Source organism: Pelodiscus sinensis, chromosome 5 (assembly GCF_052426305.1).
Source record: "Pelodiscus sinensis isolate ZL-2025 chromosome 5, ASM5242630v1, whole genome shotgun sequence".
Taxonomy (NCBI): domain Eukaryota; kingdom Metazoa; phylum Chordata; order Testudines; family Trionychidae; genus Pelodiscus; species Pelodiscus sinensis.
The window spans coordinates 24,210,020-24,227,473 of record NC_143056.1 but is presented as its reverse complement, the minus strand read 5'-3'; the positions used below and the strand labels follow the sequence as shown (position 1 = coordinate 24,227,473).

The 17,454-nt window shown below is 43.8% G+C and overlaps 1 protein-coding gene across 7 annotated transcripts in view; it reads left to right on the top strand.

The window, feature by feature from the left end:
• EVL (Enah/Vasp-like) overlaps positions 1–17,454 on the top strand; it is a 211,449-nt gene that overhangs the window by 70,452 nt on the left and 123,543 nt on the right. The window lies entirely within an intron of this gene.

Here is a 17,454-nt window from a genome sequence, read left to right as displayed (position 1 = left end):
GAGAGATAGGATAATGACCGATTCTAAAAGGAGGCAGTGTGGTGCAATGCATGAACGTAGATACTTAGAATCTAGTTCTGGCTTTGCCACGGAGCAGGTCATTTCACCTCTCTGTGCCTCACTTTTCCCATCTGTAAAATGGAGATAATGATCCTGACGACCTTTATAAAGTGCTTCAAGATCTACTGATAAAAAGTGCTATAGAAGAGGCAGATGTTGTTCTTAAAATCTGCTCTGGTTTAAACCCCAGTGGTGTTTGTTCACAGAGCCGCCCCATCCATGTAGGGTTTCCAGATGGTTTCAACAAAAATGCTGGACACACTTGACATTACATCGCAATCTACATTACATCTTATTTAGAAAATACTGGACATTTATATTTTCTCAATTTGTTTCCCGAACAGAAAGCTCAAATATTGGACTGACAGGTTCAAAACCGGGCACTTGGCAACCCTGTATCCATGGGATGATTCGGAGCAGCTGAGCCAGGCCCTGCAGCCACCCCCATCCTCAAACTGTCCTGTGGTCACTGTACATGTTGCCTCTACCTCATCCACAGAATCCAGAGTGGCTTGAGGGATTACTGGGAGGGCCCCTGGGGTCAGGTTTCCCCCTGAAATCACTGGGCTGGGAAGAGGCGGTGGGAGTGTGGCTTTGAGGAAGGGGTGGAAAGGGGTGGGGCAGAGCAGGGTGAGAAGAGGTGGGGGAGGGCAGGCCTTGGGCAGATGCGGGGGTTGTCCCACAACCCCTAAGGACGGCTCTATTTGTTTAGAAGGCATTTCACTGACTATTTTCTCTTACGTTAACATATCGTATTGCATCTGACTTCCCAAAATAGCTCTTTTGTGTTGGCCAGGGGAGCTTATACATTTATTCATATTTAGCCTGATTGCCAGGAAAATACTTAACACTGCTTTCTTCGAATATAAAGCTTTCTGTTCCTAGATATCTTGAAACATTACATGCTACTCTCAGGGAAAATGTATCCTGAGGTACTTGTTTTAAAACTTCTGCCTTAGAAAATGATAATTCTTGTTGAGGGTCCCATTAGTCTCCTCTGAGGTCTGATAGGTAGGCAAATACATGAATCATGTGAAATCTTGTTTGTCTCCACAAGTTTGGAAACCTATTTTTAATCAATCTGCTGTATTCTGCACTCTCAGGATTGAGATAAAATAATGACAGCTATATAATAATTAAAATAAAAAGCATCTCCAGATAAAATGATCCAGGAAAACAAATTCTCCTTTAGTCTCTTGTGGATCTACATCCATAGAATCATAGAGCTGAAAGAGTCCTCAGGAGGTCATCAAGTCCAGTTCCCTGCCTAAGGCAGGACAAATCCCAACTAAATCAACCCAGCCAGGGCCCTCTCAAGCTGAGACTTAACCTCCAGGGATGGAGATTCCACCACCTCCCTAGGTAACCCATTCCAGTACTTCACCACTGTCCTAGTGAAATAGTTTTTCCTGATGTCCAAACTAGACCTCTCCCACTGTAACTTGAGACCATTGCTCCTTGTTCTGCCATCTGTCACTACCATGAACAGCCTCTCTCCATCCTCTTTAGAACCTCCCTTAGGGACATTGAAGGCTGCTATCAAATCCCCCCTCACTCTTCTCTTCTGCAGATTAAACAAACCCACATCCCTCAGTCTCTTCTCATAGGTCATGCGCTACAGCCCCCTAATCATTTTGGTCGCCCTCTGATGGACCTTGTCCAATGCGTCCACATCCTTTCTATAGTGGGGGGCCTAGAAATGGACACACTACTCCAGGTGTGGCCTCACCAGAGCCAAATAAAGGGCAATAATCACTTCTCTAGATCTGCTGGCAACGCTCTTCCTAATGCAACCTAATATGCCATTAGCCTTCTTGGCTACAAGGACACACTGTTGACTCATATCCAGCTTCTCATCCCCTGTAATCCCCAGGTCTTTTTCTGCAGAACTGCTACTTAGCTAGTTGAGCCCTAGCCTGTAACAATGCTTGGGATTCTTCCGTCCCAAGTGCAGGACACTACACTTGTCCTTGTTGAACCTCATCAGATTTCTTTTGGCCAATCCTCTAATCTATTTAGGTCACTTTGGATCCTATCCCTGCCTTCCAATGTATCTACCTCTCCCCCTAGCTTAGTGTCATGCATAAACTTGCTGAGGGTGCAATCCATCCCCTCATCCAGGTCATTAATAAAAATGTTGAACAAAACCAGCCCTAGAACTGATCCTTGAAGACAGACGCAAAGAAAGCATTGAGTACTTCAGCTTTTCCTACATCATCTGTCAGTAAGTTACCTCCCTCATCCAGTAAGGTCCCCACATCCTCTCTGATCACTCTCTTATTGTTAACATGCCTGGAGAAACCTTTCTTGTTACTCTTCACATCCCTTGCTAGCTGCCATTCCAATTGCACTTTCACCTTCCTGATAACTCCCCTGCATTCTTGAGAAATATATTTATACTCCTCCCTAGTCATCTGTCCAAGTTTCCACTTCTGCCACAAGGAAGACATGTAAGCTTCCTTTTTGTGTTTAAGCTTACATGTCCCCGGTAAGCCAGTCTGGTCACCTACCATATTTGCTTTTCTTGCTGCGCATTGGGAATGGTTTCTTCCTGAGCCTTTAATAAGGCTTCTTTAAAATACTGCCAGCTCTCCTGGACTCCTTTCCCCATCATGTAAGCATCCCAAGGAATCCTGCCCATCAATTCTCTGAGGGAGTCAAAGTCTGCTTTTCTGAAGTCCAGGGTGTGTATTTTGCTACTCTTTCTTTCTTCCTTTGGTCAGGATCTTGAAATCTACCATCTCATGATTACTGCTTCCCAGGTTGTCACCCACCTCTACTTCCCCTACTAGTTCCTCCCTGTTTGTGAGCAGCAGGTCAAGCTGTGCATGGCCCTGGTCAGTTCCTTCAACACTTGTACCAAGAAGTTATCTCCAACATTCTCCAAAACCTTCCTGGATTGTCTGTGTACTGCTGTATTGGTCTCCCAACAGATGTCAGGGTGATTCAAGTCCCTCATAAGAACTAGGGCCTGCGATCTAGAAGCTTCTCTCAGTTGTCTGAAGAAAGCCTCATCTACCTCATCCACCTGATCCGGTGGTCTATAGCAGACACCAACCACAACATCACCCCTGTTGCTTCCACCTCTAAACTTTACCCATAGATTCTCAACAGGCTTTTCACCCTCTATATATTGGAGCTCCGAGCAATCATACTGCTATCTTACATACTGTGTAACTCCTCCTGCTTTTCTCCCCTTCCTGTTCTTCCTGAACAATTTATACCCTTCCATGACAGTGCTCCAGTCATGCGAGTCATCCCACCAAGTCTCCGTTATTCCAATCAAATCATAGTTCTTTGACTGGGCCAGGGCTTTTAATTTTCCTGTTTGTTTCCCAGGCTTCTCGCATTTGTGTACAAACACCTTAGATAACCCGTTGCTCATCCTACTTTCTTCATTTGAGTCAGGGGTCCTCCTTTGTTGCTCGTTCCTCTTTGTGTTTCTTTCTGGTAGCCAACTTCCTCACTTACTTCAGGGCTTTGGTCACCATCTCCCAACCAACTTAGTTTAAAGCCTTCCTCACTAGGTTTGCAAGCCTGCTCACAAAGATTCTCTTTCCTCTCTTGGTTAGGTGGATCCCATCTCTTCCTAGAAATCCCTGTGCCTGGAACAGTATCCGATGGTCGAAGAAACCAAAGCCCTCTCTGACACTACCTGCACTACCACGCTTTTACTTCCTCAATTCAATGATCCCTACCTTTTCCTTCAACCGGAAGGATGGACGAGAACACCACTTGTGCTTCAAATTCCTTGATCCTTTTTCCCAGCGCTACATAATCTGCAGTGACCCACTCAAGGTCATTTTTGGCCGTATCGTTAGTTCCTACATGGAGAAGCAGGAAGGGGTAGCGAATGTGAGGTCCCGGGAAGCAGCACACTTCTCGAGATTGCAGGTCTGGATGGCAGATGGATGACTCAGTCCCTTTTAGGAGGGAGTCCCCGACCACCACCACCCGTCTTCTTCTTTTGGGGGGGGTGGTCGTGGAACCCCTATCCCTAGGACTATGTGTCCCATGCCTTCTGGTAGATGGTGTTCCCTTCTGATTTCTTCCCTGAGATTTCTTCCCTGCCAAAGCATTCTCCACTGCAGTGCTTGTGGAGAGAGCCTGAAAGCAGATACTTACCTCTACAGGAATGGTGAATACCTGAGTTGGCTTTCTTCTTCTTCTAGAGGTTACAAGCTGCCAGTTCTCTTCCTTGTCCTATACTGCCTTCACTGGCTCTTCAGCCTGCTGTGCCTGCAGGATTAAATGCTGCCTTATATCGAGGAAGTATTCATCCTCTCTGATGGAACCCAGTCACAGGGTCATGAAATAATAGACTAAGGTTTTCATAAACAGGTGTACAACGGCTTCTAAGTTCTTTCTTAGGAAAGATTCCCATGGATTTCAGCCCGTCTTGCATTGTATGGGTAAATTGTTGCTTGCTATTCCCCATGTATCTGTATTCTCAAAGGATAATAGTGCCACTGATTTTAACATTTGATTATTGTATGTCTGCTGATGCAACTTTCGTAGCTCACCATCAGCTGAGCCAGAAAAATGAGTGTGGTGTCAACCGCATCCTGTTAGCTATAATTATTGTTTATAAATAGGCTTTTATGTGATGTCCATCACTTTAACGTCTGAGTATTTACAGTGCAAAGTCCCCACTCTCACAAGTTGTCTTTCTGAAGTCATGAATGATGCCAGAAAAGCGAGCAGGATTGGGTTCCATTTCTCTCCAGTTCAGTTCAGAGCAGGGGAAATCCCATGTGCTTAACCTGAAGAATGTGCTTAGTTCTCATTAACTTTACTGGGACTTAGGCAGGGGCTCAGTCTCAGATTTTTAAGTGTGTGTAGCAGAGGTGGGCAATAATTTTTGGTGGGGGACTGCTCCAAGATACTGGAAAGTGGTCAAGGGCCGCACATTTCTGCGGAGGAGATGCGGAGTCTCGGGTAGAGGGGGGTGCAGAAGGGTGCACTGGGTAAGGGACAAAAGGGCAGGAGACGGTGTGAGGTCTGAGAGGGAGTTTGGGTGAAGGAGGTAGTTGTGACCTGGGTTTGGGGGTGTAGGGTCAGGGAGGGAGTAGGGGTGGAGGAGAGGATTCTGGCCTGGGGGAGGGACTCTAGGAGGAGGTGCAAAGTTTGGGGGAGAATTGTGACCTGGGAGAAGGGGAAAAGGGGGTGCAGACTGCTGAGGGTTTGGGTGTGACCTGGGTCAAAGGATTGGGGTTCAGGGTCTGGGAGGGTGTAGGGGAGTATTCTGGCCGCGGGATAGAAAGGGGTACAGGATCTGGGAGAGAGTTGTGATATGGGGTAGGAGGGTGCAAAGGGTTTGGACAGTGACCTGGGAGAGGGAGTTGGGTGTTGGAGGGGCAGGGGTGCCAGAGGCAGGCTCTGACTGGGAGGTGCTTACCTAAGCTAGCAGCCCTGCAGCACCCCAATGGCAGGCTGGGCTCCCTGCCTGCTGTAGCCCCAGATTAATTTAAACTGTAGGCTGTTCCCTCCATATGGCTTTCAGCTCCTGGAGGGAAAAGGGGCTTGTACTGTCCCCATCCCCCAGGCCAATCTTTCAGCTCCTATAGGAACAGAGGCTTGGGCTGGGGAACGGGAGATCACATGAAGCCACCCCCTCCCTGCAGAACAGAGAGCTGCACAGTCTGCGCTTTAAACCATGGCAGCTGCATGCCTGAGGGTCCCGGCACAGTGGTCCATGAGCTGCATCCTGTGGCGTGGTGGGCCGGATCCTGTCCCAGGGCCATGTTTTGCCCAGCCCTGGTGTGTAGGCATTGTAGTGCTCAGTGTTTCATCATCTAACTGACGACAGAGCTTACATCAAATTTTCAGAAGGGATTTGGGCATTTGTAACGAACAGTCACTTGGATGTTGGCTCCTAATCCCTTTTGAAAATGAGATTTAGGCTCATATATTAGTTAGACATGTGATGCTTTATTCAGCAACATCTACATGCTTTAAACATTTAGGCCTAAGCAATTTGTTGAATTGGGGATTTAACCAAACGCTTAAAGTTAGGCATGTGCTTGAGTGTCTTGTTGACTAATTCAGGGCCTTATTCCTTACATCAGACTAGAATATGAATTGATTTCCAATGATCTAAGAGAGAAAATTCAAGGAATGCTAGTCTGATTTCTGTTATCTGCCACAAGAGTAGCTAAGATACATTTAGACACGGGACAGACACATTTAAAAGTATCCATACAGTCCATGGTGTACACAGTCTTAAGTAGTTTGGTTTAACTTCAACAGCTCCATCTGAAATAGCAGCAGACTTGTAAGTAAGAAAGAACCCATGGGATTTCCAATCCTATGGAGAATAGGCAGGAGGACGATGAATGGGCAGATGTTACAAAAAGTTGCTTGCAGAAAAATAAAGCTAATAGGACTCATGATGGAAGTAGAGCCTATGTCCCTATATGGCATTTCAACTAGGCACTTAGATCTGGAAAGGTAATATGAAACTGATGCACTTGGCAAATGGACTGTAAAGGTCTATCTCTAATGCAATTGCAATGTTTTTTTCTCCAGTATTAGTTACTTTTGATTGGATTTGCTCAGTGTATTAGACCAAAATACAGTCTATATTTAACACAGTTTTTTCCTGAACAGCGAAGTTATAGAGTGTCCATTTCTATGGTGTTTTATGTCATGATCACATATGTCATGCAGTGTCATATCCTAAAGATATCAATAGTCTGTTCTTTCCCCTGTGATGTGCCTTCAAGGCTTTTATCAGAAAAGATTCTGTTCTTTTAAGTATTCCCGAGATGTTTCTATTGGAAACTGGGTGCAGATGGGAGCAGCATCTCATGATCTGAATGGTATATCATATGAAGGCAAAAGACACAAAACAGTGTGTTACAATTTCTTCTACCTGAATATACAGTACAGGAAATTCTTTCCTGCCTTTTAGTCAGCATTCAAGATATTTTCAAGGATATCCCTGTTTGGATAGCTAGAATCTATGCCCCTGAAATTGATGGTGTTATTTTAAAGGGCCAGGATTTAAGAAAAAGAATATTTGTATTTTTAAATAATGATTACACGTTTTTTAATGTGGGTTGACTGGGCCTATGTACAACTAATCAGGCGTTGTCTTTCCTTGAGTGCGGATCTTGTTTAAAATCTCTGCCTCACACAGGAGGAATTGATCAAAAAGTGCAACTAACCGTTTAACCCTAGAGCCTGAAAGGACCATGTGTCCAGGTGCTACCAAATTTTAATTTTTTTGTAATTAAGCCAATCGCAATCCATCAGTGAATTTTATCAGAATTGTTGATTTTGATTCCTGTCTCTGCTTGTACTAAACTTTGTTCCGGATGATTGTTTGAGAGAGTTGCATGATGCAAGTGATTTAGCTTCCCCTTAAGAAATGTGTTGGGTGAGTTGTAGATCATGGAAAAGACTCTTTATTTGAGTTTTGGTCAGCTGCAGCATCTAGGAAATTGTGAATTAACAGGGAAGTGGAAGCTAGAAACCAGCAGCGCTGTAAATCAGTTTTTGATCCAGCTTTTATTGGTGAGAGAAACAAGCTTTGGAGCCACACAGAGCTCTTCTTCAGGGCTGGGAAAAGAATTCCCAGCCCTGAAGAGCAAAATGCAAGATGGAACAAATTGTTTAGGCTGACTTAATTAGCTTCATTAACACTGCTCCTGCAATTGACAGGAAACGTCTTTTGCTGTTATATATGTATTCTTGATTCTGTTATTTCCACTCCAACCCATCTGATGAAGTGGGTTTTAGCCACGAAAGCTCATGACCATATCTGTTTGTAAGTCTCTAAGGTGCTACAGGACTGCACACTGTTTTTAAAGTTACAGATTAACACGGCTACCCCGCTGAGACTTTTTAGGATAAATAGCACATATTGTAAGGTACCATTCAAGGCAGAGTGGCCCATGCCAATCTCTGCTAATTACTTATGTAAACAATCTATTCCATCTTGCATTTTGCTCTGTTGCTGGGAGTTCCTTTCCCAGACCTGAAGCAGAGTTCTTTATGGCTTGAAAGCTTGTCTCTGTCACCAACAAAGTTGATACAATAAAATATATTACCTCACTCACTTTGTCTTGCTAATATTTTCTTGTATCATGGAATACAGATATAAGTGAAATTAATGCATGCAGCAACTTAGAAGTGTTTCATAGGCTAAGTCTAGACTGCACTCTAAAATAGAAAAAAGATACTCAACTTGCGCTACACAAATTGTGTGTCTTTTTTTTATTTAATTTCGAAAGAGGCTGTTTTATAAATGTTGGCGTGTCTACACGGTGCCAGATTTTGAAATAAAGTGCTCCTTGGAGTCATTCCTCATTCTTCGTAGAACGAGGTTTACAGGGATGGCGAAAGAGCATGTCTGTTATTTCGAAAAAAAAAATCGGAATAGCAGATGTGTTCATTGAATGTGGTGTCACTATTTCAGGATACTCCTGGTATCCTGAAATAGCAATGCAGTCTAGACGTAACCATAGAGACTAAATGCTTTGTTCTAAGACTAATATTGATTTTGAGCAAAACTAAGGCTGTGTCTGTGGCACTGCCGTACTGATGCAGCCATGAGAGCACTTCTTTAGCCATTCTGTAATGAAAGGAGAGAGCTCTCCTGTTGGCATAGTTGAACCATCCCCACTGAGCACTGGTAGGCAAGTCAGCGGGAGAAGTTCTCCTACCGACATAGCGCTGTGCACACTTATACCAGCGTAACTTTGTCAGAGTTGTGGATTTTTTTTCACACTCCTGAGTAACGTAAGTTTTGCTAATGTAAGTGGTAGTGTAGACATGACTTAACATACATGTGAACTGGTTTGGTCCCCAGCTATGTTCTTGTCCATTTTTAACTAATGCTTGCAGTCTTGGCATGAGCTGGCATCTGGCCTGTAAGTGTCACACCCACTGCTTGACACGTGGAAGTCTAGTAAAATAGTCCACTACACTCTCTTCCTTAGTTCCTATGGGTTACGGAGTTTGTACATTGTTTTGAAGAATTTTGCTCATTGTGAGTTTGGCTAGTCCATCCAAATAACAGGCAGCCTTAATGGGAAATCACTTGAACCTCTAGGTCACTATAAGTGGGACTTTCATTTCTTCAAAATCTCTTTCTGAACAGCAGTTTGCATTTCTAGTAGGAAGTGACTTTCTGCTAAAATAACTAGAAGGCAGGGCTCTGTTTTGCTAAGCACCTTACATACACATTTCATTGCTCCAGAGAAAACAGACAAATAATTGTTGCCTGCTATACAATCACATAGTCCCATAAAGGCCCTGTAGTCCAATGTTTCTGCATAAGGAAAGATTGGGTTTTGTGTACAGGGATGCTTGCTGGGGAGGAACACAAGAGCTAGTTTAAACCAAGAACAAAGAACTGCTAAAATCTTCAGCACTTCCTTGTTCATATGCAAAGCATGTTTCTTGAACCCAGATTCCCCAAGTAAGAACACATAGCAGATAGCACATCAGTGAAGAAACCATTTAATTAAAAACAATCATGCACATGCAGTCTGTCCCCTTGAGACAGGAACAGAGAGAAGACCCACTTGATATATGTTATCTCTGTTTTATTGCTTTAATTGTGGAAGGCAGTTGGATACCACAATTACGACCAGCATTTAATAATCAAAACAGAACAGCGTTTGCCTCCTGTGTGAGGGGGGGAAAACCCACTTTGTGCAGCATCAAATGCATTTTGAGAAGGCCTTAGAAAAGACCATACATGGAGAAGGAAATTAAAAGTTTTATAGCATGGGATACACAGCTCAGGTGGGAATGTGCTCAATTGAGTTATACAATTAATTGTGTGTGTGTGTGTGTGTGTGTGTGTGTGTGTGTGTGTGTGTGTGTGTTAGTGTTAGAACAGTGGTTCTCAAACTGTGGGTCAGAACTCCAAAGTGTGTCACAGACCCATTTTTATGGGATCACCAGGTCTGGCTTACACTTGCTGGGATCTGGGGGCTTCAGCCCCATCTGTCAGGGCTAAGGTGACAGGCCCCCTTCCTGGGACTAACAAAAATTATTAAAGGTCTTGACAACATGACCTATGAGAGAAATTGGAAAAAATTGGATTTTTTTAGCTTGGAGAAAAAAAGACTGAGTTGGGGACATGATAATAATTTTCAAGTACATTAAAGGTTACAAGGAAGAGGGTGAAAAATTGTTCTCCTTAGCCTCTGATGATAAAACAAGGAGCATTGGACTTGAATGGCAGAAAGGGGGTTTTAGGTTGGACATTAGGAAAATCTCCCTGTCAAGGTAGTTAAGCACTGGATCAAAATGCCTAGAGAGGTTGTGGAATCTCCACCATTGAAGATTTTTTAAGAACAGGTTAGACAAACACCTGTAAGGAATGGTCTAGGTCAGTGATACTTAGACCTCAGGAACCAAATTAGCAGCCAACATTATCCAAAAGAGTCACAGTATTATGAATGACAGGGGAAATAGAGTAAGTGTAAGTGTAAGTGTGTGTGTGTGTGTGTGTGTGTGTGTGTGTGTGTGTGTGTGTGCAAATTCTTACAGTAAATAAGCTAATAATTTAGGGCAAGTTTATAACTTAGTTAGTAAACTACATTTTAATTTATCAGGATGCTTTTACTAACTCTGGTTGGTTGACAATTAAAGCACAGTGATTTAATATTACAGTATATTCTGCAGACTCATAAGGGATACATTAAAGAGTCACTTGTGGCTTGATCCACCATCTTGAGTATCACTAGTCTGTTAATACTTAGTCCTGCCTTGAGTGCTGGGTACTGGACTAGATGACCTTATTGAGGTTCTTTGTAGTCCTACACTTTTATGATTCTGTGATCATAGTGGAAAAGAGCTGGGATTTATTGGGAATTTGTGCCATGGGAACAGAGCATAAAATCTCCAAGGAATGCAAAGAATGAGGAGAAATGTGTGGGGTTGTCTATTCAATTCCCAGAACTTATGAGTTGTTCACTGCTACTGCCCTATTACAAACAGGAAGCCACAAATCCAAACTCACACGCGCACGCACACACACGAACACAGAGAATTAACTTACAAATGAGTGGCAATAATTCTCCTCTAAACTGAATATAAAAATAAGAATCAGAGAGGTAGCCATGTTAGTCTGTATCTACAAAAACAGTAAGGATTCCATGGCACCTTAAAGACTAAGATTTATCTGGGCATAAGCTTTCATGTGCAAAACCCCACTTCATTATGAAGGCTTATGCCCAGATAAATCTTAGTCTTTAAGGTGCCACAGAACTCACTGTTGTTATAAAAAAGATGTTCTATTTGATTGGGCTGTATTAGTTTTTTTTCATATTCTCTATGTATTTACCTCAAAATTCCTAAACTGTTCAAAGCATTTTAGATGTAATGATATAAATCGCAGAGGGATTAGTAAACAGTAATGTGTGTTGTTTAACCTTGTACCTTAGCAAATTGCCAAACCTCCAGTGAAATCTGGTAGCTGAAGAATTTGTGTAAACAATCAGTGGGGTAGCCATGTTAGTCTATAACTGAAAAACTAAAAAACAACAAATAGTTCTGCAGCACTTTTTTGTTAGTGTCTAAGGTACTGCAGAACTATTTGTTGTTTAAGTGTGTAAGGAATGACATAGACTTGACTTCAGACATGGAACACAAAATCCTCATAGCATTTCAAGGGGGAGATCTGCATTTGTAGGGAGACCAGTGCACAGGATTCCCTCCATGGGATCTTAATGAGATCCGATTTTGCCCTTAAGTTTTTTTTTTTTTAACAAATAAATGAAGAGCCCTGTAGAGCCTCAGTGGTTTTTCTCAAGTTTCTCCATCCCTTTTTACAGTCAGAGCAGTGTTTTAATGTCTTTCAGTGCAAGTCTTTGAAAATAAAATTACTGCTGCTAAAGATTTTTTTCAAGAAAATTAAAAAAACGGCAGCAGCAATGCAATGAGCACAACAATTATGTATTTAACGATCATTACTAAAGTCAGGATGGAGGAATGCAAACATTAAACCTATGTTTACTTTATTACCTTTCACTTTCAACTTCTGGTTATCTGTTTGTTTTCTCATATAGACACTGTAAAGGATCCGCGCATGATTGTGGAATCAGTTTATAGCTACAGATATAATCTAAAACATTTTAATGGTAATGACATGTATGAATCATGTTGTATTACATGGGAAATAGCGTGATGATTTGACAATTTGTCACCATCAGGAAGGCGATCAGAGTTGTGTTTTACAATTCTTTCAGACATTTTATACAGCAGCTTTTTAAAAATGCTGTTTTCTCAGTGTGGCATATTTGCTATTACTGCCACACTAATTCAAACAAAGAAAAATATAGGCCCAAATTTCACACTGATTTATACTCCACTCAACTTCAGTGAAATCAAGGTAGTCAGTACACAGTTTGACCTAGCATTTTCATTGTAAAGTATAGGTCAGAAGAATATTTTAACCTAACTGGCATTTGAAAATTATTTTCAAAAATCAGTATTCTGTTCTCCCTAAAATTAATGGAATATTTTCAGCACTTTAAAAAAAATGTTGATTGCTTCTTACTTGTGAGGGGAATGTATCTAGCTTTCTCTCAGGAATAGTGTTACAAATATACTGTGGCCCACATTATCCTTGTTAAAACAATGAGGAATCCTATGGCACGTTAGAGACAGGACCCCTGGTTGTTTTTGCAGATACAGGCTAACATGGCTACCCCTCTGAGATAATCTGTATTATCATGCTGATATCTTTGGTGTTACACCAGGGTTGAACTTGTTTCTATGTGTATTAGGTCATATGTGCATGGAAATATAAGCGGGCTGGTGTAGTGACTTTGCACATGCCCGAAAGCTTGCTGGCAGCAAAGAAACAGATGGTAGAAGTTAATTGCCCTGATTCTGTCTTCAGAAAGTCACAGGAAGACCAATTCAAGCATCCTCCAGAATTGTCATTGCAGAGGTGAGCATGAGGCATATCTGTGTAGTCTTCTTGCAACTGAATATATCAAGTCAACAGTCCACACATATAGCCATCACTCTTACATATTATTTCTACTCTTAGTAGGAATGGGATGAGTGCAGATACCAAGGAGGGCATGATAACACTTCTCTTTCACTGTACAGGTTTCTTTCTCCCGTTCTAATATTTCAGTAAACACAACTGTTCATGGTAGGAATTCATTGCTACAATAAAAGTCAGATACACCACAGCTCTACTCTTTTTTGTCATATGGCCCAACAACGTAAAGCCAAACCAAGTTGAAACTGATAGTCTAAGAAAAACTGAAAAGCAAACCTTGTAGATTAAAGAACAGAGATATACATCTACTTCTACAGCAACCTCAACTTGAAAGCTAGAGCAACCAAATATTGCTGCTGCTTCCAATGAATTATCATAAGAATAGTTATTGTCTTTCTTTGCTTCTTCATCCTTTTTTTTCCAGTGCCTGGCACCCCTGAACTGTGTGCCAAAAACACTTTCTGCTTTGTTAGTGCCACATGTGCTTTGGCATAGTTGGCATTCTCCTTGTGGAAATTATAGGCATCAATTTCCAGGCACTCTGAGCATCTACAACACCACCCTGGGAACTGAAACTTCAGTCAGTTCCTGAATGAATTGGGTTTCTGAGTGGTAGCACACAGCCAGACCCTTAAGCATCAGTCATAGAAAGATGTTATCAGAATTGGAGTCAGCATTCTTTTACAAATCTGGAATTTCCTTACTTCATTCACATTACCATATTCAGGGCTGTCCTTAGGATTTTTCGGACCCCATGCAGTACTATTAGACTGGTGCCCCTATGTCCGATGGTAGCCGGCAGGGGATGACAATTTTTTAGAGATGTGATTTTATAGTTTTCAGCAACACACTAATGAAATATTTTTAAAATAAATTTTAAACTGAGGTCCTGTAGACCAGCAGTAAATTTAGAGATTGACAGGGGTTGGCAAATGCCTGTTAAATGGCTTGATTACCACTTGAACGTCTCTTACACAGGTTCCACTAATAGCTCTGGCAGGCTTTTTTACTTTTAAGTTAACTAGATCCTCTCCAGAGGGAGCAAAGCCACAGAACAGGGATAGGAAAAGGTAGGTGGGTGGACATAAAGAAATTAAGACCCAGTGGTGCGCCAAATCATTGGGTGCCCTACACAACTATGTATTCTGCACATGGATTAGAGACATAAAATCCTGTTTTAATTAGTTAACTGTTGAAATGTTATGGGCTAGAGTGGGTGCTACTGGAAGAGCCTCCCCAGGTACCCGTTAACCATTAAGGGTGATGCTTACTAAGTAACTGGTTTATCATTCGTAGTACAGATGAGGACAGCTCTGACTGCATTCAACTAGTACCCATATTTGATAGCCGGAAAGTGTTATTGATGCCTTTTATTTTCTATGGTGAAAACTTCCTCCTCTTTTGATGGTGAATGAGAAGAGTTCTTCCTGCAGTATGTCTTCTGAAAATAGTTAAGGCTTGAGCATTTGAATTTCTAATCTTGGCCCAAGCCAGCCCTGAAAGTAGAAGAACATAATGCATCAAGAGTATCCATTTGTGCACATTTATGGTCAGATCCTCCACTGGTGGAAAATAGCTTGCTAGGTTAGCACATGCAAATATGGGCATCTGGTATTCTAGGTGGGGGAAGGCTTTGCCTTCCCAAACTGCCAGGCAGAGCCCCGCCTGCATTCCACCCCAGAATGCCTGCTGTAGGTGTTCGGGGGGGGGGGGGGAGGAGGAGGCGCAGCGCATTGCTGCCCCCAGCACTTGCACTTCCCTGTGCTCTGGGGGCCGGACAGGCTCATGCCACACGGCCTTCTCCCACCCTAGTGCTCTGGGATCCAGGGAGGCTTGGGGCAGCTCCGGCCACACAATCTCTTCCTTCGCCAGTGCTGGGGCACACGCACTCTTCCCCTCCCCATTGTGGGGAGGATGCTCCCCTGCCTCCTCTGCTCCCCATGGCACAGGCGGGGCCTCAGCGGAGGGTCAGGGCTGTAGGTGGAGCTGGGGGCTTGCCTCCCTCAGTCCTGGCTGCACTCATCACCCATGCATGCAAAATATATTGTCCGTAGATAAAGCTTGGAGACCTTTTGAAATTTTTGGCCTGGAATGTCTCTTACCCTGTGTAAACGTCTCGGGCCCTGGGGGTTGCGCCCCCCCCCCGTTCTTTTATGTGGGTCCCACCACCTTCACCCACTCGGCGGACATGAGAGTCGGGTCTGCTGTAAGTCCTGGTTCCTGCTGTGCCCGCCTCGCCGATCGCGCAGGGCCGGTTGCAAGTGAAGGGGAGATGGGGGTCCGGGCCCTCCCTCTCTCACGGACCCCAGCCCAGGGCCCTAAGGATGCGGACTCTGCGTGGTCCATTCCGGTCCAGCTGGTGGGGCATCCCGCTGTAACACGCCAGCCCACGGGCTACTTAGGGAGCCCTGTCCTGGGCTGCTTCCTCTCCCTTTACCTAGTCCTCTTCTCCCCCGGTGTCCCTGACGCTCGCCGTGCCTCCACATGTGCCTGCCGGGTGGTCAAGACCCCACTCCGTCTCCTCCCCCCTTTGCTGGAGGTCTGCGACCCTTTTTAAGTCCAGGCACCGGGGTGTTACATCACACCCTGAGCACTGTGCATCTCCGGCTCCTCCCCGCCCCCTCCATCTCCTAACCGCCTGGGAGCACGTTGCGCACTCTCCCTTGCAGCTTCCCCTCGGCCCGCACCGGGAGGTAAGTGAGTCAGGGACGCTCCGCTCTGCCCCCGGGGGGGGGCCGACTCACCACGCCGGCTCCTTTCCCGTCGGGCCGCGCCACACCCTGATATTTTGTTCATCAAATACCAACCCTAGTTCACAAAGGAGTCTAGCTCTGAGTGATGATAACCCTAGAATATTTAAATAAGTCCTAACCCAGAACAAGAACTCGGTCACTCAGAGCTTCTCCACGTAACTCAATATGTGGCAGGTCATGTATTCATGATGAAGGCTAGGCCTTCTCCAGTCCCATTAGGCTGGTTTGTTTCTCTTAGCATATTTTATAGAGAGCCTATCAGTTTCTGGCCTGGTCTGTACTTGAAATGTATATTAGCCTATCTATGTCGGTCAGAGTCTGAAAAAAATATCCTCTAGTGATATAACTATGCTAGTGCAGATGCAGCTATACTGACAGAAGAGTATAGCTAGTGTCATTTGAGAGGTGTTCTGATACCACCTGATTGAACTTTCTGTTGGCACACACACTGCCTCTGCACTGGGGGCTATGGCATATCAGTGCAGATATAGCTATGCCAGCATGTGTGCCTTAGTGTAGACATGCTTCAGAGAGATAACTGTGTTAGTCTGTTTCAGCAAAAATTATGTTTCACGAGGCATAAAGGATCTGCCGATGAAGGGTTCTGGGGTCGGCAGATCCCCGTCTAGACTGCTGGGCTGTGCCGACAATCAGCTGATCGGCACAGCGTGGTGGCCATTTTGATTAAAATGAAGTGGCGATTATTTAAATTTCCGCTTCATTTCCCTTTGCCATCCTGCCTAATCTACGAGTGTTTCTCTTGTGTGGTGTGTAGCTGGTGGTGAGCATTTGCATCAGGACGTTAACTCTAGAAAAGACTCCAAAGAGGGGTGATAGAAACTCCATCTCTAGGGACATTTAAAATTAAGAGCTCCCTCAACTGGTAGATTTTCAGATGGAAATCATAATAGAGGTGAGTGCTGCTGCTAGACATAGCATGTGACTGAGGGTGTGTCTATATCACACAGCTTTTAGAGACAGGGCCATGTTGATACAGCCGTGTCACTAAAAGTCAGACAGCATAAATGCTCTTTGTTGGTACTTTTGCCAACAAAAAATATGTCCATCCACTACCAGCAATGTCTGCTTTGTGGGTAAGAGAGGGCTCCTGTTGAAAAGGCACTATGTATAATAGTACTAGCCATGGCAAAGCTTTTTTTCATTGCGGGAAGGAGAGTTAAACATCTGTGAATGACAAAAGCTTTGTCGCTCAATTGCTAGTGTAGACACTGCCTGAGCACAAATTTGTCTGAATGAATGGCCTGGATCTGAAACTTCAAACTCTGCCCTCCCAACCTGAACCCAAATATAGATTTGGCTCCAAAGCTTGCATATGATCCTGCCTTTATAACTAAGCCAATCAAACACTTGCAAACTTTGTGAATAGTGATTGTTGATATGAAATCCCAATCTTAGGTTTAGGTCCATTAACTCTTCTGAGGGAGCCTTGCCACTAGGGGGAAGAGGTAGGCTGAGGAGCATTGCAGAAGAGAAAGCATGCTATGCACATAGCTTGGGAAATGTGGGGCTGACACCAGATTCCTTGTTAGAGTGCTGAGATTCTGTAAGCAGTTCCACTGCCCCCATGCAGCCATTCTTCCCCACATTCAGTAATTCTGATAAACCTTGCAAAGATTTTCAATGACTGTTAGTCCCACAATTTTG